The sequence below is a fragment of the Macrotis lagotis genome, chromosome X, assembly GCF_037893015.1.
Source record: "Macrotis lagotis isolate mMagLag1 chromosome X, bilby.v1.9.chrom.fasta, whole genome shotgun sequence".
In the NCBI taxonomy this organism is placed as follows: Eukaryota; Metazoa; Chordata; class Mammalia; order Peramelemorphia; family Peramelidae; genus Macrotis; species Macrotis lagotis.
In genome coordinates this window covers 641700897-641721566 of record NC_133666.1, presented here as the reverse complement: position 1 = coordinate 641721566, position 20670 = coordinate 641700897, and the positions used below count along the sequence as shown (strand labels likewise).

The 20670-nt window shown below is 37.5% G+C and overlaps 1 protein-coding gene and 1 pseudogene across 2 annotated transcripts in view; both read right to left on the bottom strand.

Moving 5' to 3' along the window:
- Positions 1 to 20670, bottom strand: part of TPM4 (tropomyosin 4) — a 103642-nt gene that overhangs the window by 15149 nt on the left and 67823 nt on the right. The window lies entirely within an intron of this gene.
- The window catches only part of LOC141500849 (ras-related protein Rab-8A-like), a 31373-nt pseudogene continuing 22399 nt past the window's right edge, over positions 11697 to 20670 (bottom strand).

Genomic DNA, 20670 nt, shown 5'->3' with positions numbered 1-20670 from the left:
AGTTGTTTCTCTTCTTCATTTATTACCTATATTCCTGTTCTCTTTATTTTTCTTCCCTCTTTCAAAAGCAACAAAATAGAATGAATTCACACCCAGGTCATACATTATCTTCTTTATTTCTTCTAAGACCCTTGAAGAAAAGAAGGCTTCTGAAGACACATTTTCCCTCTTGTCTCCTCTGCATTTTTAAAGATTTTATTCAACGCTAGTCTTTTTCTTTAAAATCAGTATGCTCACTTTATTCTATCAAAACCAAATTTTCTCTTGACAGTATTATACTAAGCTTTTACTGATAAGTTATTGTCAATTGTAAGTCTTCTTTTGCTTTTTATATCATGTTCCAAGATTTTCCTCTCCTCTGTAATAGTTGCTATTTAGGTCTTGTGCAATTTAATTCTGGTTCTTTGGTATATGAACTCTTTCATTCTGACAACTTGGAGTATTTTTTCTTGATGACATCCCTGGATGTTTTCAATTTATTTTAGGAAATGACCAGTGAATTCTTTCTGTGTTCACTTTGCCTTCTGGTTTAATAGGTATGAACAGGTTTGTTTTTTCTCATGATTTATTCATATATGGGATACAAATGTTTTGGTTTGTCATGGTTTTATATGGTCAGTGATTTTTAAATTATCTTCTCTTAAACTGTTTCCAGGTCATTTGTTGTACCCAGTTATAGTGAAACTATATCTGGTAAATACACATGTTATTTGTCATTCTTTTGACATTGAATATTTTTTTTGTTATTTCACTAAATCACTGAGTTTTGTTTACCTCTTCTCTTTTTCAGTGAATCAGCTATTTGGATCACCTTTTTCACTTTCTGTCTCTTTTTTCCATTTTTCTCTTAACAATCTAATTTTATTTATAGATATCGAACTTCATTTCTTTCATCTGATTACTATTTTTTCGTGTTATGGTCTGTAAAGGGGCTATTAGGTGGCACAGGGGATAGAACCTTAGGTTTGGAATTGGAAAGATTCATCTTCCTGGGTTTAAATCTGGTCTTAATCACTTACTAGCTGTGTGAGCAAGTCATTTAAGCCTATTCATCTCAGTTCCTCATCTATAAAATGAGGTGGAGAAGGAAAAGGCACAAATCACTCCAATATCTTTGCCAAGAAAACACTAAGGAGGTTCATAGAGTTGGATGTGATAACTACACAATAACAAATAATTTGCAAATGATATATTTACTGTTTTTTTGTTAGCCATATTTATTTATTTGTTTGTTTGTTTGTTTGTTTTGTTTTTACTGATGGCAAATTTACAAGCCAAGACCAAAGTGGAGGGAGTATTGGTGCATAATCTTCTGTTTGTTGATGATTGTGCATTCAATGCAGCCTCTCAAGCTGAGATACAACTATGGATTGATTCTCTGCTGCTTGTGCTCATTTTACTCTAAACAATTAATACCAAGAAAACCCAGGTGTTCCATCAGCCAGCACCACACTATCCATATGTCTATCCATCAATTACAGTAAATGGAGAAGTTTTGCGGACTGTGGACAAGTTCACTTACCGTGCACATTGACAATGAGGTTGACACTTGCATTGCCAGAACTAGCTCAGTATTTAGGAGACTCCGAAAGAAAGTATGGGAGAGAAGAAGTATTAGACTATCAAAACGAAGGTCAACAGAGCCATTTTGCTGACTTCATGGCTATATACCTGTGAAATCTGGACAGTCTACCAGCGCCATCTCAGGAAACTGAATCACTTCCATTTAATTTGTTTTAAGGTTCTGAAAATTACCTGGCAGGAGAAGATACCAGACAATGGGGTCCTTTCTCCAGCTAAACTACCTAGTATTCCAACATTACTGCAGAGAGTGCAACTATGATGGGCTGGACACATTGTTAGAATGCCAGACATATGCTTGCCTATGGAGAACTAACACGGGGTAAATGCTCACAAGGGGGACAGAAGAAGAGATACCGAGACACCTTGAAGGTCTCTCTTAAGAACTTTAGAATTGATTGTACAGCTTGGGAGACACTGACACAGGACCATCCAGCATGGCATTCCCTCATCAGTGAGGGGGCCTATGAGGAAGGCAAAATTGAAGTAGCTCAAAGGAACCGTGATATCTTTTAAGTTTAGAGTACCCATCCCTGGTGTTCACCTGGACTATTTGTGCATTCTGAGCTTATGTTTTTCTGATCAGTCACAGTAGGACACCCTACAATTTTCTCAAACATAGTAATGTCTTTTTGGTCTTCTTCGATAAGGAAGGACAAGACCCAACCAACTAGTTTTGTTTCTCCATTTTGGCTTTCATAATGGTATTAAGACCATTTTTATAACAAAGAAGAATCCAGTGAGAGTTGCATTTTGCTATTTTTGCAGTTTATGTAACATTGAAATTAATTTTTCATTGAATACTTGATAGGTTCCACTTACTTATTTATTTATTTTTTGCGAGGCCAATGGGATTAAGTGGCTTGGCCAAGGCCACACAGCTAGGTAGTTATTAAGTGTCTGAGATCAAATTTGAACTCAGGTACTCCTGAGTCCAGGGCCAGTGCTCTATCCACCGTGCCACCTAGCTGCCCCTTAGGCTCCACTTATTAATCCATCTGTGCTATTTTTTTTTCTTCTTCAGGAGTTCATTTATGATATGTTTAATACATTTTTAAGAATCTGAGATTAGGTTATTTAAATTCTCTGTTTCTTACAGTTAATCTGGTCATTTTATATTTTTGTAAATATTCAACCATTCCACTTAAGTTGTCATTTTCCTTTATATATGGTTAGACAAAATATTTTCTCCTATTTTCCTTTATTTTTCCTTCATAATATATTTTATTCCAGCCCCTTATTTTAGTTCTGTGTGAATCTTGATGTTTCAGGGATTTTTTTCTTCTTGTAAACAGCATATTGTTGAATTATGCTTCCTAATTTGTTTTGCTATTCTCTTCAGTTTTATGGGTGAGTTTATTCCATTCACAGTCACAGTCATGATAATTGTGCATTTTCCTCCATTCTATTCTCTTACAATTTACCCTCTCCTTTGATTATTGAATTCCTCTTCACAAAGAGGAAGTTGAGGGGCAGCTAGGTGGCACGGTGGATAGAGTACCGGCCCTGGAGTCAGGAGTACCTGAGTTCAAATTTGGCCTCATACACTTAATAATAACCTAGCTGTGTGGCCTTGGGCAAGCCACTTAACCCCTTTTGCCTTGCAAAAATCTAAAAAACAAAACAAAACAAAAGAAACCAAAGAGGAAGTTGGTGAAAGAGGAGTGTGCATAGCACTAGTTACTTGATGCAACCTACTTCTGCTCTCCCTCCTTTCTTCCCTTTGTCCAGATACAGATTACAGATTCTCCTTTACATTCCATTCTTCAAAATTAGGATTTGTTTTGCTTATAACTAATCCCTCCATGGAGGGAGGAAACTGAGAGAGCTATCTCACTCCATTTCTTCCACCCCTAATAAATCTTTTATTCATGCTTTTTAAAAATTCTATATTTTTGAATGCTTTTGTGAATTATTATTTATTTGTTTTTTAATATTACTATAATTGCTTTATTCATACACTAGACTTTGATTCAGGAAGATCTGCTATTCCACTCAGGCATTTTGTGCTCACTCTTTGTACCCCATGTCCTAAATGCTTTCCCTCTCATTCTTTGACTCTTAGCAGCCCAAAATTCTGCTGAAATTCCATCACCTCCAGGAGATTTTCCCTAACTCCTCCCATTTGTTTTATTTTCTGTCTACTCCATAGTCATTTTGTGTTGATTTACATATGTTATCTCTCCCACAGGAATATAAGCTCCTCAGAGTTCAATACACAACCTAACATATAACAAGTGCCTAATAAATTCTTTTTAACTAATTGATTGCAGTTACATAGATTAAAACTAAGACAAATAACTAACAGTTATCAGAAGATTTAAGCTTAATGAAGAAAGCATTTCTAACAATTAGACTTTTTCAAGAATTAAATGAACTTCCTCACAAAATTAGAATATTCTTTTCTCTAGAAGCATTCAAGGATACCAAACACCAAAAACATGCAGTGGCTAACCTATAAAGTTATATCTAACTCTATGGTTCATAATTATATGATTCTGTCACCTGAAGAGCCTTTTTTTTTTTAAGGCAGTGGGGTTAAGTGGCTTGTGCAAGGTTACACAGCTAGGCAATTATTAAGTATCTGAGGCTGAATTTGAACTCAGGTCTTCCTGACTCCAGGGCTGGAGCTCTATCCACTGTGCCACCTAGCTGCTCCCTAAAGATCCTTTCTTAAAAGTAGATTTGGCCTGGGCATTGAGGAGAGGAGAGAGAGAGAGAGAGAGAGCATGAATACTTGAAAATACTGGGAAAAGGGACATCTAGGTGACTCAGTGGATAGAGCACTAGCCTTGGAGTCAGGAGGACCTGAGTTCAAATCCATATTCAGTCACTTGATACTTACTACCTGTGTGCTTTTGGACAAGTCACTTAACCCCATTGCCTTGCAAAAACAAAGACAAAAACAAAACAAAAAATAAAAAAAAAAAGAAAATAGTAGGGAAAGTCAGAGGGACTTCTCCAAGAGCAACAAGAAGACAAAGAGAAGCTTGATCTAACATATTATCTATTTGATAATTATGTCTTAGGTCAAATCTAATGCCAAATTGAATTTTGGGCAAGGTTCATGTCTTTATTCTCTTAGAATTATAGAATTATAGAATTTAGTCCTAAAAAGGACTCAAGAGGCTACTCCCTTACTTTACTTTGTAGAAAGGGAAATTGAACTCCAGAACAGTATATGAATCTAGGAAGGACCATGCATAGGTCATACAAAAAAAGGGCTAGTTTATTTTTTAAAGTTAGTCAACCAACAAACATTCATTAAATTTTTATTATGTCTTCCATTTCTGATGTTTGTACTTTGTTCTTGGAGAAGACCATGACATCAGGGAGGTGAAGGCAGGACAAGCAAGTGAATTTGAATTTGAATGATGGGGTGTGGGGGGGAGGCAGGGTGCTGTGCTAAGTCACCAGTCTCACTTTCTCCTCTAGAGCCATCTGGGTCCAGTGGTGAGATATGGATCAGGACGACTGGAGATGGCTCTGGATGGGAGGCAGCCAGGGTTGATGACTTGCCCTGCTAGTAAGTATTAGGTGATTGAGATTACATTTGAACCCCTGACTCCAGAGCTGGTGCTCTATCCACAGTGGTACCACCACTGCAAAAAACACCAAGTATACAAAAAAAGTAAAAAAAAAAAAGTTCCTTCATTTACTCTTATTTCTTTGTTGAGTTGAATATATTTCTTTGTTTTGTGTTGGTTTTTGCAAGGCAATGGGGTTAAGTGACTTGTTTAATGTCATACAGCTAGGTAATTTTTTTTTTTAAATGTCTGAGGCCAGATTTGAACTTAGGTCCTCCTAACTCCAGGGCTGGTGCTCTATCCACTGCACCACTTAGCTGCCCCAAGTTGAATATATTTCTACAACATACTCTTTGTATGTATTTATTTTGCCATTCTTTGACTGGTTCAAAAGAGAGATTATAATGATATCCAGGATCTTTCCTTTTTCCTTTTTATTTATATAGTTCTGGGCACCCAGTTTATATGAAATAGCAAATTTCCTTCTTTCTTTTCCAGATATTTTCCCCTCCTTTTTGTTTGTTCTTTTAAGATTATTAAAATATAGTCAAATTCATTTTAGAATCTTTGTATTATTTAACTTTTTTATGACTTTTAAAGACATTAAAGTTCTTATGACCAAGTTGTATGTTAACCTGAGGTAGATGTTGTCAAGTGGTTCTCTTACTCTGGATTTGTCTCATGGTTGTCTCTGACTCTGGTTCCTTATTGTGGGTATTTTCATTTATTTATTTATTTATTTTTGGCTAACTTTCATTAGGTCTTAAATTTTACATTGAAACTTTGCCTTAGGCCTAGGTTCTGTGCTCCTCTAGAAGGAATATTGAAATTTTTTTGGTCTTGATTGGCATTTTCTGGGCTTTGCTGATGCTTTTTAATGAGTATCAAGAGGTATTTTTTTCCCCCAAAGATCTATCTCAGGACAATTCTGGTTAGGGAACTGAAAACTTTAAATTTACTCTTAGTAGTTTTATCTAGGACAAAGCTTGATTGCTGACCTACTGATTTGAACTTTTCATGCTTCTAACCCATCTATAGCCTTGTCTCGGGTTGGAGCTCTAATAGACTGCTTCTGGATCGTTCTTGTCTGGAAGACCCAGTGGGTTCAGAGGGATAAAAATGCAGGTACCCTTGGTCTGAGTTTCTTGCCCTTGTTACTCAGCTGTTAGGCCTAACCTTGGTCTATGGGCTGAATCCACAATTCTGATTTAGCGCTAGAGCAACACAGACATTGATCACTTTTATTCCTTCTCCTTGCTAGGACATAGCTTCAGACTCAGTTCATGGTAGACTCAGTTCATGGTAGATGGTGAATGCCACTCATATTTTCCCTTGATCCATAGTTGCAAGCCTCCATGAGATTTAGTTCAGGAATCAGAGAAACACAGTTGCAAGCTGGCTTTTGTTTCTGCTCTTATCAGGGCACACGGCTTCAGTACAATCCACTCGTGCTAATTTGGAACCCTATTTCTTGCCTTCGTACATAGTTCCACAAGCTTCCACCAAGTTCCCGTGCTGGAATTCTATACATGACCCTTGTTGGATGCATTCCCAAATATCTCTATTTCTAGATATATATGATGATTAAGGCTGAGAAAAATTCCTTATTCTGGTTTCACCTTGGATTCCTTAATCATTACTTGGTTTGGAATTCTTTTATCTTTTTTGGAATAGTTGTGGAAGATAGCTAGGTTTTACTGCGTCCTTCTACTCTGCCATCTTTATCAATCTCATTTTTTCTCCTTTAAATTTTTTTCTTCCTAAGATTTATTAAAAAAAAATCTTTGGGGGGCAGTTAGGGGGCATAGTAGATAGAACACCAACCCTGGAGTCGCGAGACCTGAGTTCAAATTCAACCTCAGACACAATAATTCCCTAGCTGTGTGGCCTTGGGCAAGCCACTTAACCCCATTGTCTTAAATAAATAAAATTTGAAAAAAATAGGAATGAAAAAAATCTTTATTTTTTTATCTCTTATTGTCTTTGCTAAGCCTTTTGAAAAACAAAAACAAAAACTCTCTGAAGATCTTTTTTTTTAGTTGTGTAATTATTTTCATTTGGATTTACCTCTTTGACTTCTCTTAATTCAGTGCTACTTGTGTTTGTTATTTTCTTCTGTTTGCTCATGTTTGGAGCCTCAGTCTTGATTCGGGGTTTTGTGTTTGGGTCATTCTGAAACCTTGGAAGGATTGGGTAGGACTTGTTTGACCCTGTCTCCTTTGTAGTTTGGATGCTATAGTTGCTGCCAGTCTAGATGATATGGCTATTAGGGACCCCACTGTCTCAATCCCTGTTCTCTCTCGACCCTAGTCTCCCACCACTATGGCTTTAGACTTATGCTAATTCTTTCTCTGCATTATTTCTTTTTTTCTTTTTTTTCTTTTTACAAGGCAGTGGGGTTAAGTGACTTGCCCCAGGTCACATAACTAGGTAATTATTAAGTGCCTGAGGTCGCATTTGAATTCAGGTCCTCCTGACTCCAGCACCAGTGCTCTATCCACTGTGCCACCTAGCTGCCCCCCTTCTCTGCATTATTTCTTAATCAGAAGTTGGTTTTGTCCTCTGTTGAGTATTCTCTAAAAATTCTGAATGGTATGTTGGAAATTGTTTAGGCCTTTTACCCAGACCTCTGCAACACTGATACTGAGGCTGTCAGATTGGTCCTGCCTCTTTATGGTTTCCAACATGATTGCATTGCCTGAGCCTTGGACACATAATGGGGTATTTTTATCTTCCATTTGTGTTCTGATAAAACAGGGTTGGCATCTGGTTTCTAGAATCTGATCACTGGATCTAGTACTGGTTTACAGCAATCCCTAAATGGCTGATAAGTCTACGGAAGGGAGCTTGTGTTTGCTCCACTTCCTTCTCCACCTCTGCTAGGTTTTAGTCAGTTTGCTGGGAATTTCTTGTTTTCCCAGTGTGCTCTTTCCTGTCTTCTCGCCCTGTTCTTGTTTACCTTAGCACTGACTTAGCTAATTTGATCTTTCAACCTCTTCTGTCCATTTTTGGGCAATTGTGGGCTGGATGGAAACTTAATTTTTGTTTCCTTTTAGCTTCCTTTAGCATTGGTCTTTCTGGAGTCATATTCAGATATTTGCTGGTGGCAGAACTATCTCTATAAATGTTCACAACACTATCTTAACCAGAAAGAAATCATGAGTATAAAAACTTCAAAGTGATACCTGAGCATCTTGAATTTGGTATTCAATCTGTCATTTTAAGGATTTGCTGTTTGTTTTTTCAATTTATTGGGAAATTTTTCTATATGGTCTTCTGAACTATAGTAATATTTTTGTCATCATAGAATCTAAAATCTTGTTCTAGACATGTAATGAATTTCCTGTGCTCATTTTTTTCTTAGTATTTTTTTGTTTTGGTGAGGCAATGTGGTTAAATGACTATCCCAAGGTCATACAGCTAGTCTCAAGTGTCTGAGGCTGGATTTGACCTCAGGTCCACCTGATTTCATGGCCAATGTTCTATCCACTGCTCCATTTAGCTACCCCCTTGTCATTTTGTTTCCAACAATTTGTTCTTTGATTAAATAATGACTTCTTATTACAATTACTTTATATTTCCCATTGATCACAGATTATCGAGTTTCATTATCTTCTAAGGCTAAAACTTTAGTTACATTCAGTTCCATATTTCATCTCTTGATATTTCTGCTAATTTTCTTCATTCCTTTTACATATTCCTTATTCATGTCCTGTGTAATTTGTTTTTTATTTCAGGTAATTCCATTGGTATTGAAGGAATACTTTTTCTTCTGGCCTTTTTTTGCAACTGCTTTCCATTATATTGGAACTTCTAAAAATCATTTTTTTTTAGAAGGCAATTAAGTGATTTGCTCAAGGTCACACATCTAAATGAGTATTAAGAGTCTGAGGTCAGATTTAAATTCAGGTCCTCCTGACTCAGTGCTCTATCTACCATGTCACCAAAGTCCCTAAGTATTTTTATTTCTAAACATTTTGAATGTTCTTTATTCTTTTTTTTAACTCCCTTTCCTCATGTTTTTTTTAATGTGTAAATACTGTGATTTTAAGCCCTCCTTCAACCTCTTGTTCTAACTTCCCAGAAACCTAAAAGCTCTTATTTTAAAAACTATAGTAAATTTAGTAGAATGCATTTTGAAGAATTTACCTTAGTCCCTTAGAAAACTGGCACATATTTACCCATCCTGAGGCACCTTGCTTAAAGCTTTTTTTTTTTTTAAGTCTAACACTTTTTGTTTTGAAAAATCATCTAAATAATTCCTCATAGATTCTTTCACTTCACAGATTATACTTGGGATGTACTACTCTAGAAAACAACTTCATATCAAATTCTTCAACAAGGGGGACAGCACTGATTGGCTGGTTCTAGTCCTTCATTATCAAAGAAGACCAAAACGACATCACTATGTTTGAGACAAATTACAATGTATCTGACTGTGGCTGATGAGACCAATATGAGATTGGAATGCTTTACCATAAGTTGGGCACCAATAGTCCATGTGAATATCTGTGATGGATAAACTCATGTCACATTTCCTCTGAGCTGCACTGAACAATGGAAAGAACAATAGATTTGGAGTTAGAGGATCTAGGTCTGAAACTTGGCTCTGCCAACTCAGATCTCTGACCTTCTTGGGTCTTAAGTCTTGTCGCATGCAAAACTGCACCTGACTTCTAAGGTCCTTTCCAACTCTAAAGTCAAGATCCTAAGTATTTATTCTTTTTTTCTGCCCAAGACTACACTGGAAAGACTGTGGAGGGAACAAATGATAAAGGAGTTCTAAGTCTATTTGAATAAATGTGACATTTAGAAGTATGGAAAGTGAATAAAAAATACAAGATCATGTGTGTTCAACTGGTGAGTAGAAAATTCAGAAGGAAGAAACAAGTATTTATATAGAGCCTACTATGTTCCAGGTAGTATGTTAAGTACTTTATAAATATTATCATTTGATCCTTATAATGACCTTGGGAGATATCTCCATTTTACAGATAAAAAACTGAAACAGAGGGTAAGTGATTTGTACAAAGTCGAGTATCTAGACAAGCTAGTATCACAGTTCCAGGGCTCTATGGACTAGGGAGATGCAGCTTCCTAGAGAAGTTTGAACTTTAGCTGAACCCTGAAGGAAGAGGTCATTTAATATTAAAGGAATGGCCTGAGTAAAGGAGCGAGTATAAGAAAGGATATGACATATGAGAAGCACAGGCTCTGGTTGGCTACTAGGATACTAGGTGGAGAAAGAGGAAGAGACTGTCCAGATTGTCCAGGCAAAGGAATCTGGATCTTCTTCTCCAGCCCAGAGCTACCACAATAGCTTAATTTAAGCACATTAAAAAAACAATCCACTTAACCTGTCAAAGCATTTATCGACATTTTGAACCAAGACTCTTTGAAGTTCCAATCACCTAATGACTTTCAATTTGCTGAACAAGGCCATCTTTCTCTTCAGGGCCAATGACCAAGGGTGTAGCCCAGTTAAAGAGGAGAGTATAAATCATTTACCAGCTCCAAGTTTACCTTTTGATCCTGCCCAGTCCCTGGACAGCTCAGTCTATTTTTCACTGAGTTTGCAAAGAAAACAGGGGATACCTTCAACCTTCTTCTACCTGATCAGGAGAAGAGTGAAGATAAGATCCAGCAGGGGCAGTAGAAGAGGTAAAAAAAAGCAATAGCCTTGAAACCCAGATTTGGTACTGGTCCAGAGAGCCATCTGGAGTCTATTTCATCTGTAAAAAGATGCTTAAAAGATTTTTGTCTCTTCAATGTTGAAAGGGTCATTCCCATTTGTGACTTTCTGGACATGAGATGGGAAACTGCAGCTTTGGCTGGTCTTGCTTACATTAAGAATATCTGCTAGGAAGGGTAGTTGTCCCCTCCACAGCAAAGGCTTGGTTCCCCCCCCCCCCCCCGAACTCTATATTATGAGAGTGGAACCCAGTGTGGAACCCTGAAAGAAACAAAACTCTTCTTCCTTTGACTGCTTGATTTGCTAGCCAGTGACACACTAAAATGTCAGAGATCACATGCTATTGCCTGGCATTCTACCTGGATGCCCAGGCTGTAGCTGCCACCATTGTTCAGTTGTGCCCCCTACCTCCAAAGCACAGACACATAAACCAAATGGGTACAGAATGGCAGGCTTCTGTGGTAAAAGGCAAGGCTCAGGAGGGAGAACCATAACTGAGATACAATTAAACCAAACCCACCAACCCAAACTTTGACCACTCAGTTGCTTTTATGACTGTTCATGGAAACCTGTGCTCTAGAAATCAAAACAAGGGACCAGAATCATAATTATTGAATCAGTTAATAAACATTCATTGAAATATTGATACATATTCAGAGAAGCAGCTCTCAGGGTAATGGAATGATTACTTGACTTCAGAGTAAAGTCCCTACCATTTAGTAGCCATGTGATGGTGGGCAAGTCATCTGACTTTTCTGGACCTCAGTTTGCTCACCAGAAAACAGATATCCATTCTATTTGATTTCTAGGGGTATTACTCAAATGAGGTAAACAAAAATTGTTAAAAATCTGTTACGAGACTGTTCTTAAAAGGAGACAACCGGAAATAAAGTCCATTAACTTTAAAATGAGCTTTAATTTCTTTTCCTTAAGTGCATTTATCAATGTAAACAGAGCATGTTAGAGATTCCAGTGAATAGCAGGATACTGTTGATATGTTTGTTTTAATTCAGAAACTATGGAACTATGCCAATGACTTGATTGAGACAGCAGCTTCTAAACAACTTAGTTGTTGACGTTACCTCCAACCTAGTAAAACTACTTTCAATTGTACAGGCTCTAAGCTGAAAGCCACTAGCTGTCAAAGAGAACCTAATAATGATAATTAAAAAACAAAACAAAAACCCCCAACCCCAAACTGTTTTACTGTTAGTATTTCACATTGGAATGTTTTGTGTGTCACTGCCACACATGGGGGCGGGAATGGGGCCTGTGGAGAGGACTTTTGTCTTCCTGCCACGGCCATTTGGAATAGCACAGACTCCCCAAATGTCTGTACCTGCTCTTGGAAACTGAAGATTGAATCACTTCATGGCACTAAGAATTTAAAAAATAAATCTCTGCTAAAAAGGACATTCCATTTGGAGATAAGGGTGACCTGCTGCCTAGCATGGGGCTATTTGTGTTTGTATACATGAGGAAGCGCGCACGGTTTGGCCACCTGATGTCCCCAACTGGAGGAACATTGGCCATTCTGGTTTTTAAAAGTCAGAAAGGCAACCCCTTCCCCCCAAATCATAGGCAAAGAAGGAAATGGGTAGAGGTCCCTGGGGTGATCCTTGTCATGTGAGGATCACCATCAGGAGCTACTTTAACCACAGCTGGAAAGGCATTATTTTAGAAGACAGTGAAAGGTCAGAGATCACAGATGCCGCTGAGGGGCCTGCAGATAATAAGAAACTTGAATGGATTATGGACAAGAGACGGAAACCCAGGCACCAAAGAGGAGAAAAATCAGTATTTCCCCCTTGAAACACTCTCCAAAGAATTCAATAAATTCATGCTTCACTTTGGTTTATTTTTATAAAACATTTAAAAAATGGTTTTGATTTGGTAGATTGTCCAGAACTATGAATGTAGCCTTGTGACCGAATAGTAAAGCATAATTTGGAAAGGCCCAGGTTGAGGCTAATATATTTCCCACTCTCAATAGTCAGCTCTCTGCTGCTTAAATGAGTGACTTTTGCAGTGGGTCCTGAGACAGAAATGCTTGTGAGATAAATGCCTGAGTCCATAACTCTCTATACAGTGGGTGCATGGGGATCATGTATACAAACACCTTTAATCAGTATTGGCATGTAAGTGCCCTCATGAGGACTCTTCTGACCAGACTGGTTTTCTCGTCGGAGTTTAGACGTGTTCTAGATACAAAAAAAATAAAAAGAGACAAAACACACCAAAACACCAAACCACCCTCAGAGACTGAATCCTGTTAGAAAGGTGCTATTGTTGGTCAGTTTTCAACTGTTTCTCTTCACTGGTCATACAATGCTGGAGCCGATATGGCAAACATTACAGGAAAAATAGTAAATTCTTAACTTATTCCATCTCCAAAGTTGGAAAAATCAGACCGTTACTAAAATAAACAATTTCTCAATTTCGTTCCGGCAGCCGGGGTCCTGCAGCAGCCACAGAGCCTTGGGGCTGGCGTGTTGGAAGGTGGGAAGTCCACAGATAGAGGAAAACTCACTCGGAACGGGCACAGTCCAGTTCAGCTGAGCACAGGCTCAGGTTAAGGCAGTGTTCCTCACAGAAGAACACATCGGAAAAAGCTGCTTTTCCTTTGTTGGTCGGGGGTGATTTTGACGCCCTGGTTGTTGCCTTGTGGACTATTACCCTCCTGAAAAATAGAAAGGATTTTTCCCACAGTGAAAAAGTGTAAGTGAAGGAAAAGGTACCTGAGTCAGTATAAATGAGAACATAGCCCTATACATCCCCATAAAACAATTCACTTCTACCTCCCATTTTGGACTAGTTTAAACTCTCCCCTCCCTATGAAGTCTCCAGGGGGTACACCAAATGGAGCCCAACAATTTGAGTAGCGGGAAGCCAAAGTGGTGAAGTGTTGAGAATAATGAACTAGGGAGAGTCCAGAGAAAAAGGATAACAGATCAGGGATGGAGAGCTGAGCTGAAATGGACCTGGGAGGCCATCTAGGCCAGTTTTTCTTATTTTATACAGATGGAAACTGAAGGCTAGCAAGGCTAAATCCCCTGGATGATTTTGGACAAGCATTTTCCTTTCTCTCTGCCTCACTTTTTTCATCTACAAAACAAAGGGTTTAGGTCAGATGATCCCTGAAGCACAGTTTGGCTTGGATATCTTCCCCACCTCTGTTATTCTGTCTTCTATGTTCTGGGTAATCAGGCCACAGCCTTGCTGGATTTTGGCATAACTGAAAACTTACTATTAAGATGATAACATAAGGCTGAAAAATTAAATGAGAACTTTTTTTTTCTCCTGAATTCTTACAGCAGTTACATATGGGATTCAAAACTGTTATTACATCCAGTTTTCTTTATTAACACAGCAAATGCTAGTCCCAGTTCAACTTTCCACACAGACTTGGCAAGCCCAAGGTAACTTGACAGAGAGTGAGGAAACATCTGCCATAACTAGCACTTACTTGTCCCCAGGGGGTAAATCAAGGCTCTTTCATTATTTTACTGCAAATAAATTTCCCGTGATTTGGAATGAATCATTACTCACCAATTTTTTGTCCATTTTTGCTTTGATGTCTCTTGCAAGAGTGAAAAATGCCTAGAGCAGGAAAAGAAAAGTTACTGTCCACACTAAATAAACAGGAAGTTATAAATAACATAAAATCCATTTGAAGACCTTTTGGTTCATGAGTTGAATACGAACTATGCTATTCATTGGAATGTAGCTTACATTTTTATGGCAATGTTAAGCATGTGATAGTTTAAGGTATGTGTATTTATATTTTCCAATCTATTTTTTCCCAATCTCCTCACAGGATCTCAGGTTCAAATTCTTTGGTCCAGCATTCAAGTACAATATGAGTCAAAGCTAACTCTCTAGACTTAACTCTTAAATATTTTCTAAAACGTACTTCATGCTCTGCCAAAATGGGCTCTTCATTAAGTGTGCAACATGCACCACAATCTTTTTCATCTTCACATCCCTATCACCAGAGAATGTCTTAAACAGTAAGGAATCTGCTGAATTTAGTTTTTGCATCTATAGTTTTGTCCATTGCATCCATTCTCCAACTCTGATTCTATTTTTGTTCAAATTTTATCCAGTATTCAAGAAAGGCCTAATGACATTTCGTCTCCTCCACTAAGAAGCCTTTTCCTGACTACCACAGTCCAAAAACTGTCTTTCCTTCCTTTGATCTGCCTTCAGCATGTATTTTGCACTTCTCCTTGGTGGTTTGTTACTACTATTAATTATCTAGATATCTGTCTGATTTATCCAAACAAACTGTGGACACCTTGACAGCAACAACTGAGTTATGCTTCTTTGTTTTTCCCTGGCAGTGGCAGGACCTTAGAAGTACTAGGTTCCTAGTGAATATTTGCTGACAGATTATCTCTACACCCTTAATACCACTGTCTAAGCTCAGTCTTCTACCTAAAGAACTGACTTTAGGAAACACTGAATTTCTCAGGACTCTCAGAATGGAAGGACATTTAAAACTATGTTGTAAATTGCTTGGTCTATTGGGAAGCAGTTCAATGTCATTTTGTAAACATCACAATTTTAAAGCTGTATTATTATTATTTAAAGGTGATAATGTTTTATATACATTATTGAATTTCATTTTGCAAACAACCCTGAATTTAGTAAGAGGTGTTATTAGTCTTATTTTAGAGATAAAGAAACTGAGGCTAAGGAAAGTTAACTGGTTTTCTCAAGGATCAGACTAGTTAAGCTAAGTTTATTCTTACTATTCTCAGATATAATGCTTTCTCTCTTAAGAGAATGTAAGCTCTTTGAGATCAGACACTGTTTCAGTTTTGACTTTGTAATCCAGACCCTAGCACATGGCAGACACTTAATATGTTTGCCAATCAAAGTGTGAGAAGGCAGAAATGAAAGACCAAATTCAGGACTTTTCTCAATATTCCCAAGTTGTCTCACAATCAAAATGTGGAGCATTCATCAAGAAAAAGGCCTATGGAAACACAGGGAAGCTCTCTACCAAATAGTGTTCACAATTAATGACTGGGCAAAGAGTTTTATATACTTATTCTGGTCCATGGAAATAGATAAGATTCATGGAGATAGGATAGAACTCACTGATTTCTCTATGGCTATGTCAATTTGATCCTTTAACTCAATTTGTTAGGAATAAGAGAATTACCGTTTAAATCTATTAACTCATATAGTAACTGCCAGTGGTAAATAAAAACATTCTCTTCTATTGATAGCACAGGAAACTGAATTTAGCCAAAACCTTAGGGGTAAGCTAAATTCCTTAATAAGCTCAGGGTCAACTTACAATACTAACAAAAAAGGGAAGAAAAAGGACAAGGAAATTGGAGGTGAGGCAACAGAAAGATGATCATAAATGAGGAGCAAGAACAGGAAAAGAGCATCACATAATCTGAATCTAATTGTGAATATACCCACTTAATAGAACCCTTCTGAAAATATGTCCCTAGAAAGGTCTGGCAGTTATTTTTAAAAGCTATGATTACAAGTGAGTTAAAAGGGCTTTAACTCTAATTTGGATATTTGGGTAAAGTAGATGTAAAGACAGATTAACATAATGTATAACCATGAAACATACTCACATTCTCTACATTGATGTTGGCCTTTGCGCTGGTCTCCATGAATTTAATTCCATAATCAAGTGCTAGCTGGAAGAAAGCCATAGAACACAAGACAAATTAGTAAGCATTAGCCTATATTTCTATTAATGCTTTAAAGTTGATAGAGCTTTTCTCTCAACTTTGTGAAGTAGGTGGTAAAGGTTATTATTAAATACTTCAATTTGAGGTATTACTGTGGTATTTAAAATATTACAGAATAAAAAACTGAAGTTCTGGGAGCTATATAACAGAGATAGGATTCAAATCCAGGTTATGTGATTCTAGGATCTGGTTGTCTCTCAACACTGAAAGAAATATCCTTCCATATTAGAAATTATATATGGTTAGTACTAAAAAACAACATATGGAGTGGAGGGGTTGCAATTTGGTACATATTTTTTTTCCCATCACTTCTGACCAAGGAAAAGGGTACAAAAAAAGAAAGGAATATTGGGGAAACAGTTAAAAAGATAGTGTCTGAGAACAGAATTTAAACTTCTGGACCACAGTTTAAGATACTGGCTAGGGTTTAGAAGACACTATGCATATTTTAGGATCACTCATTTACCACTTTGTTACATACAGACCCTTTTACTATCAGTCAATCAGATATAGTGCTATGTAACTGAGCATCATCTAAAAGACCATACCTGCTGCCCAAGAACCAGTCAAGCTAAGCAGAAAGAGGCTCACTGCCAGAAAGCTAGCCACTAGGTGATAAGTTTTTGGTCATGGTTATCAAAGGAAAAAAGAGATGGCCTTCAGTCCTTCTCATGACTCCCTTCTGATTCTGTGTAGCAATTGCAGAAGAAAAGCGAAAAAAAGGGAATGCTGAGAAATGTGCTAAGAACCCACAGATTTTAGATCATGTATAAAAAACTATTGGTAAATTATTTAAATGTGAGATTTTTGCCCAAAGAACAATAAGCTGACATATAAACAGAGGAGCTAGATTACATCAATATTAAAATTATCACCAAAAATGAAACCAGAAGATACAAGAAGTAGCAACACGGAAGGATGGTTCAGAGGTTCTGCTATGAGATGTAGCAAGTAAATGTATTTATAGAACTGGTTTTATTGTGAATCCAAGGGCAACAAGAACTATTTCATGTGACATTTGATTAGCTTACACTCCATTTCCTGTCTTTGTGCCTCTACACTGGCCAAACTCACGCTCAGAACATACCCCCTTCCTCATCTCAACCTCAGAGAAACAGTCACTTCAAGAAGCAGCTCAAGCATCAACACTTTCAATTGAAGCATTCCCTGATCTCAAATGCTAGTCTTTTACCTCCTTCAAATAATTTATTTCAAATTTAACTATCTTACATTTTATTTTTTTAAAACCAGACATACATACATGCACACAAATATATGCCTAGCTCCCCCAAAAGAATAAAATCTCCCCAGGCAGCAAAGATTTGTTCATTATTTTTTGTCTTTGTATCTTCACCATCTAGCAACATTGTTCAGTCATTTTCGGCTGTGTCCAACTCTTTGTGACCCCAAAGATTTGGGGTTTTCTTGGAAAAGATACTGCCATTTCCTTCTCCAGCTCAATTTAAAGATGATAAAATGGAGGCAAAGAGAGTTTGGTGACTTGTCAAGTGTCACACAGGTAGTAAGTATCTAAGGCCACATTTGAACTCAGGAAGATGAATCTCCCTGACTCCAGGTCTGGCTCTCTGAGCCACTAGGATGTCCCCAACTGCCCTAAATCTAGCACATAATGGGTTTTCAAATGATACTTGACTGCTAAGTCCCTCTAAATTAAATGGTGATTAATTCACAGAATGGTGAAAAAAGGATAGATAATTTGGTCCAGGATCAAGTAATGAAAGAGACCAAAGATTTGCAGACTACATAGAAACTGCAAACCTAATCAATATGACTACTTTCTTCAAGACAATCAATAAGGAGATGCTACAGAGGGCAAGCACAAAATTACACCCTTCCTCTAGTTCACCTAACCCAAAAGAAAAGAAAAAAAGATCATCAATGAGCCCTTTGAATGTATGTATGGCCAGACCAAAACTTGTTTGAGCAAAGATTAAAATATCAAATCAGAAGAATCCCAAAACAGAAACAACCTGACTGCCTTAAACAAGTTACCAACACTGAAAAATAGGACACAATGAGGACAAGACATACTGTCCTCATTTGCTAAATAAGTTTAACCAAGTCGAAGGAGGCTAGAAAGAGCTTTGAACATTTGATCTCCCTGTCAAGCATAGTGGTGGCAACCAAAGGCAACACTGGTTTAAAAAAATAAAAACTCTATTGTAAAATCTTATGAAAGATAGTGGAAGATTAGGAAAAAATTGTAGGAACAGTGAAGTGTTAGAGTCTAATACAAGTCTGCAGAAAACTAAGCATGATTTAAGTATTTAAGGATGAAACTGAGAGGACAGTATCAACTGATAAAAAAATGAAAAATCTATCAACATTTCTATGATAGAACAATTATCTCTATAGGTGGAGACACCATAATTGGACCCCCTAAATGCAATCTATTCGGGAGGTGATAATTTTGAGGGATGTGATCTCAAGGCTTTGAAAGTGGAAACTTTGAGAAACCTCCCCTAACTCCCACAGGTATTATTACAAAAAAAAAAAAAAAAGGTCACCAAGAAGGCATTGACCCATTCATGTTTATGTTCTCATTTTTACAACAGTTTAGAAGGATAATTTATACCTGTATTGAAGTGATTCTTTATGAAAATGAGGTGAAATTTGCAATATTCTATAGCAGACTAAATCTTTATTGTCATCCAATTAATGAAAGGTAGAGAATATAGGATCCCACTGGGTTCTAATGTCTGAGAAGAAAAAAAGTTTCAATTGGAAGAATAAATTGTATCTTAAAGGCTCTCTTTAATGTTTATTAAAATCAGATTACTTGAAAGATACAACAAATAATTTTGTGTCATGACTCTTTCGGGATTCATCGGATAATTCCAATAGGAGCAAGGGTAGAAATGATCTTCATTCACATAAGGAGTGTTCTAGTCAGTGCTAACTGTCCTGTTCTTTGGCTCATTTGTACTGGAACCCCAGGAGATCTGTGGGTGAATTTTGGAGGGTTAGGTCCTGGAGAGTTTCATGGGTATGCATGGTAGATTACATGGTAGATTACACAGACCAAAGACCAATGAAGAACTGAGCAAAAAGTGGTGCAAAATATTAAAGAGTTATATAGGGACAGCTAGGTGGCACAGTGGATAGAGCACTGGCCCTGGAGTGAGGAGTACCTGAGTTCAAATCCAGCCTCAGACACTTAATAATTACCTAGCTGTGTGGCCTTGGGCAAGCCACTTAACCCCATTTGCCTTGCCAAAAAAAAGTTATATAATCTCTCCTTTATTAAGGGTCTAGACAGGGAGAACAGAGATACTAAACAGAGACACTGATAACTGCATAACAATAGGAGATTTAAGAGTATCATGGCAAATTTATGGATGATAGGTCCTGGACAAGAACTGTAAAGGATAAGGAAACTAGGATAGGCTGTGATCTATGCTTTTGGAATGAGAAGTCACAGTGATTCACTCAAGTACTAAAGATCTAGTCTACAAAGTCATTTTCTATGTTGTACTGAAAAAAGTTGTATCATTTTCCCAGATGTTAAGATGGCTGTTATTGCTCAGTCCCTGTGGACCATAGCAAGCCAATGTAGCTATCTATAGGGTTTTCCTGGCAAAGATACTAGTGTGTTTTCCATTTCCTTCCCCAGTGGATTAAGGTAATCAGACATCAAGTGACTTGCCTAGAGTCAGTCACACAGCTAGTGAGTATCTTGGATAAGATTTGAATGAAGTCTTCCTGACTCTAGATCTATGCTCTATCCACTGAGCCATCTAGCTGCCTCCAAAGCAAATAGAGGTTAAGTGACTCTCACAGGGTCATCAATTAGTCAGTTGTCTGAGGTCACATCTGAATGCAGGTCTTCCTGACCCCAGGTTTAACACTTTTTCCATTGAGCCACCTAACTATTTTCTTTTATGTTTGGTTAAATTACCTCTTAATTCAGCAGCAGAATGACAAATTCATTAACAGCAAACATATTCCAGATTTTACAACTGGGTAAAGCCAAAGATGATTTTTGGAGAAAAAAGAGTAACAACTGGATTCCATTTTCTTTTTTTTCTTTTCTTTTCCTTCCTTCCTTCCTTCCTTCCTTCCTTCCTTCCTTCCTTCCTTCCTTCCTTCCTTCCTCCCTCCCTCCCTCTCTCTCTCTCTCATTTAG